Source organism: Lates calcarifer, linkage group LG17, assembly GCF_001640805.2.
Source record: "Lates calcarifer isolate ASB-BC8 linkage group LG17, TLL_Latcal_v3, whole genome shotgun sequence".
In the NCBI taxonomy this organism is placed as follows: domain Eukaryota; kingdom Metazoa; phylum Chordata; class Actinopteri; family Centropomidae; genus Lates; species Lates calcarifer.
Genome location: NC_066849.1, coordinates 6075219 through 6080156, shown reverse-complemented (window position 1 = coordinate 6080156; position 4938 = coordinate 6075219). Strand labels below are relative to the sequence as shown.

At 46.0% G+C, this 4938-nt stretch overlaps 1 long non-coding RNA gene and 1 pseudogene across 1 annotated transcript; both read right to left on the bottom strand.

The window, feature by feature from the left end:
• The window catches only part of LOC127138943 (ras-like protein family member 11B), a 14299-nt pseudogene extending 13819 nt beyond the window's left edge, over window positions 1–480 (bottom strand).
• Window positions 481–980: 500 nt separating this feature from the next.
• Window positions 981–1320, bottom strand: LOC108878837 (uncharacterized). Its single transcript, XR_007814922.1, has 2 exons — window positions 1181–1320; window positions 981–1078 (listed from the first exon to the last, which is right to left on the bottom strand). It is a non-coding gene; the product is annotated as an uncharacterized LOC108878837 (long non-coding RNA).
• Window positions 1321–4938: the final 3618 nt, after the last annotated feature.

The following is a 4938-nucleotide window of genomic DNA, read 5'->3' as shown; positions in this document are numbered from 1 at the left end:
GGTAACAGTCCTGACTTTTGCGGACAGCGCTTGCTTGAACCGCCTCTTCAGGTCTTGCATGTTGGGAGATTTCGGCCTGGGGATGAGGGGCGAGCGCCTCTTCTCCGTGGCGGTGCTGGCAGAGCTGCTTGAGGAGTTGGGGGCAGGGGCGGCTGCTTGGCCAGCAGCACAGCCTGTGGAAGGCCCCATGCACCTGGCTGTAGTCCTCACTGGCAGATACCTCGTAGAAAGAGCAGCCCAGTGTTCCTGCCAGCAGGGGGCCCTGCTGGGAGTCAACCCGCCTCAGGTGCAGCAGGTCCGCCTTGTTGGCCAGCAGGATCACAGGGGGTACGCTGGCGCCGCCGCACGTGCAACCAGCTGGTGCAGCTGTTCGATCAGGTCGAAGCTGCGCCGGTCTGTCACTGAGTACACCAGCACCACAGCGTCCGCCCACTGGATGGAGCAGGCATGGTCTGGTAGACTGATGCCGTTATCTGTCATCTATGAGGCAAAGAAAGAGGGAGACTGATTAAAAGACAGCCCAGCACCCTTTTTCCAAACTCAGACCAGATTAAACGTTCCTGGCTTTATGCAACTGATGTCTTGTAATGACTGGAATGCCGACTGAGGCAGACAAGAGCTATAGGGTTACTCCTCCAGAACAGAGAGGTGTGCGTGATTGAGGAGTCTGGATCAGGATCAGAGTATCATTTACCCTGGCCTCAGACATCCATTAGCCTAAATGGGAGATTAAACAGCCAGACTGAGGGGCTCTCCTTCATGGGAAAAAATATACGCACACACTCATCTTCTGTGTTGGACTTATGCCCAGTCAAAAGAGGTTTAGATGATCCTAACAGTCAGACAGTGAATTAGATTATATTATCTTTGTATTGGATTAACCACAGCTTTAAACAGATTTCCATGTGTTAACCCCCTGTCAGCTCTGCTACCTTACACAGGGAAAATAAACTGATGTGTCCAGTTTTTGTCTTAGAAGGGGGGGGGGGGGGGGGTCCTCACCTCAGCACCGGGGTGTCCTGAACCTGGATGGTCACTTGCTCTCCGTCCACTTGGACTTCTCTAGAGTAGAGATTACCTGCACACACACGGGTAAACATTAGCCATTGAACTATTTCACCGTTTTAAAAATTAAATTTAGCATGTTTATCCTCAAACATCATATCGCACAGAAACTCACCAGCATTTCTCTCGTAGTCTCCGATGAAGCGTCTTGTTAGGAATCTCACCACGAGCGCTGAAATGAAGAAAAGCGAAAACAAAATATTAGATTTTATGACAGAATGTGAGACAAATAAATCCCTTTAGGACTAAACCGTGAGTAACTACTTGTGACACCAGGGTTTACTGATTTTCTTAATACAGCTATTTTAATGACCCGGTTGGGGACCGGGTACTCAGGTGCTGGATACTCCGCGATGGTCGTCATGTTCTGGATAAGACGCATTTTCTCTCCGTGTGTCAGTTCCGTCCGGAAAAAAGCAAATTAAAGACAACACTAATATCTTTTCCAAATCTTTAAAAGTTCGCGGACAAAGCCTTCGGATAAATTGGCTGAAGTTAATCCTGTTTTATTCCCAAATTGGTTCCGAAGCAAAGAGTCGACACTGTTGTTTGAAACCTGACACACAAACTGCGTACTGACTGACTGCTACTGCCGGAAAGCGCACGCGGTTTTTATAGCCCCCGAGCTGTGGTCTCATCTGATTGGGCGCTGGTGACACCCCTCCCTTCCTCGTGCGCCCCCGCCTACACGTGGATACACAAGCGAGAAATGCTCCTGCAACAGGTGGGACCTCTAGCTGGTGTCCGGACAAAACACGCTTTCATTAGGTGGAGAAGAGGGAAAATGGCGGATTCTTGCTTTATAGTGGCTTGACTGTTGTCAGAGAAAGATGCTGTGACAAAAACAAATACAAATGAAAAGACAGAAACTATTATTCTCTGGTGAAATAAACAACAAATGCCCTGTCTATACATGTTCAATTGTCATTTTGACATAAACACCCTCAAAATTAAACTCATCACTGTCATTTTTATGTTGGATACTTAAGTTTATATGTGTAATTGTGTGGGATGTGGATGAATCCTGTTCCTGGTGTTGTGTTGCAGCCAGAGACCTGTTCAGACATGCCCCTAAACTTGTGAATCTTCCACACAGGGGGTGATGTTGTACAAATACCCCCACCACCACCAGCACACACACACAATCTTGTTCCACTATGCCCGTAGGGACACTCATTAACATAATGCATTCCCTAGCCTCTTACCCTAACCTTAACCATCACAGCTAAATGCCTACCTATAACCATCACCCTAGCCCTAACCTTAAACCAATAGTACCCTGAACCTTAAAACTAAGTCTTAACCCTCAAAAAGCAGTCTCTGCCCCACAAGTCACCATAGGTTAGTGTGCATTCAGTTAAAGTCTCCATTGGGATATGAAAAAAAGGCCACACACACACACACACACACACACACACACATACACCACACTCACGGGTACCTCATGATAGGATTCATGCTGTGGATGTGAGATCAACCCTCAACATCCAGAAATAACTTACTTTTTCAAATAGTTATCCATGAACAACAACAAAGCTGTACAATAGTGCAGGTAGGGAGTACTGCAGGAGACATCTGTTTACCTTTTCACGTGACAAATTGCTTGATCAGCTGCTCTCTGCTGTGATTTAACCTGTATCATCTCTTTGTCCCACTTTCCTTTGCCTCCTCTGTCACTCCCCCCTCCTCCCTCTCCCTCTCCCATCTTTCATTTGTGCTCATGTGCTCTGAGGTATTTTGGCAACCGGTCCTTCTGTGATTACGGTCTGGTATGTATTTTTGATAAGAGTGCTGATGACAGGCGGCTGCGCTGAAATATGAAATTAGTACCCAAGATTCGTGAGCAGACACGGTTGCTAGGTGTGTAGCCTAGACACACACACACAGCTGCCTCTCTAACCACATCACAGCCGACATGGTAAACTCACCCCCAGGAGCAGTTTCAGCAACATTGTTTTCTTTGCTAGTGGTGGGTTGTATTGTACATACTTGCATCTGATGATATGTTTGCTGGATTCTCTGTGGTTGAGATTTCCTTCACAAATTAAGCTCAAGCCCCTGCCTTTTTAAATGAATGATGTGAGCGAGGTGTCACCGTTTTGTAATCCAAGCCCACGCTGCAGCATATTTGTAACACAGAAAGATAAAAGGGATCAGAGTCATCCCCTCCTCTGGCAACCAGGCGAGAAGGCTAATGATGACAGATAAAGGGAGGATGCTTGTGGAGGTTTTTCGCCTGTTATCCTAATGAAGGGCCAGGATTAACTCATTTGATACATAAGAAGCCCAGATGTGATGAATGACTCAAACTAAAAATCAAAACAGGTTGTCTAATGCTGCATTTAAAGTGATTGTGACAGGTGGAGTGTAACAGCATTTGTCTGAAAAACAATGTGTGTGTGGTGATGATACATTTCACACTGCAGCACAGTAACTCCAATAAACTCCACTGTCTGATTAGTCGTGCCTTTAGGTCGTGTTGCCTTTACTTTCCCTGAGGGAGGGCTGGAGGTAAATTAAAATACCTTTGACAATTACAGGTACAACAGAGCAAAGCAAGGCCTGACTTGGGATCAGAGTGTCACTCACACAGAGGTGACAATAGATGGTTAGGGAGGGTAAAACAGGGGGTAATCCTTCAGCTGGGGTGTGGACAATTGCCAGGGAGGATTCAGGGGTTCAGTGCAAACAGAGGAATGTCGAGTTAATTGGGGGTCGGCGTGGGGACGAGGGCAGGTGAAATCTGCAGGAGGAGGAGGAGAGGAGGAGGAGAAGGATGTCCTTGTTGACACAGAAGTGAGGGCTGATATTCCGAGGTGGTCCGCACCTTTTACAGTGGAGCTGAGAGGAGGCATACAGCCATCACTTGCCCCCAGGCCTGATTCCACAAAGGGCAGTCATTTGGATATCAGAGAAACCAGGACAGTTTAGAGGCTTCCCCCCGGGCAAAACTTCATGAGCCATGGTCATATGTTTATCAGTATCATGATAGATGCTTATCATCCCCATTGCCTTTAATCATTGTTTGTAAAGGTGTTTATTAGGAGCCATTGTTTTTACTCTGGGCTCTGTTCTTAGATTTTTGTAGTTACTTCAAAGCTGTGGCATGCAACTAAAAAAACTTAAGCTTAAGCTCGATAGTTCAAACTTGGAATCTCCTGACAGGCACATAGAGGTTTTAAATGCTGGCACTTCCATATTTTTATTTGCAAATGAAGCTTCAGTAATCCAATACAATGCCTTGTTGTTCACTCCTTCTATTTTCTTGCAGGATTTGACTGCAGATGCACAAGATCAGCTGTGAAAGCAGATCTATTCACACATCTTTTCATAGATCTCTCACTTATTTGTTTATATCTACAAGTACATTTGCATTTCCAATGACCAATGGAAATTGTATTGGCCTGCTGCACAAGCAGCTCTTGGCCCACACAAAGGGAGAGAGGTTGTTTTTTCTTATTGAAATGTGAACCTTGCAACATGTTCAAGCATTTGCATACCTCTGAATGTCAACAGTAGTAGTACTAGGGGATGGCAGTGGTGGTTTCTTTTTGAGGGGGGTAATGTGCGCTATGGCACTGAATGACAATAGTCTCAACCACTACACCACTCCTCCTCCTCCTCCTCCTCCTCCTCAAGGAATGCCAGCTCTAAGCCTCTATATTGAAGTTAGCCAGTTAGCCATAGCTGACTTCTCAACAAAAATGATGGAAAATATTTAAATCTCGACTCTCCATCTCTCATTCATGCTCCCCCCATCCCCCTGTTTACATTCCACAGCTGATCTCTGGCGTAACATTAGGTAATTGGTTTCCATTTTCATTTCTGAGGACCAACAAGCACATGCCGTCCCCAAACTGTTTATGTGTGCCA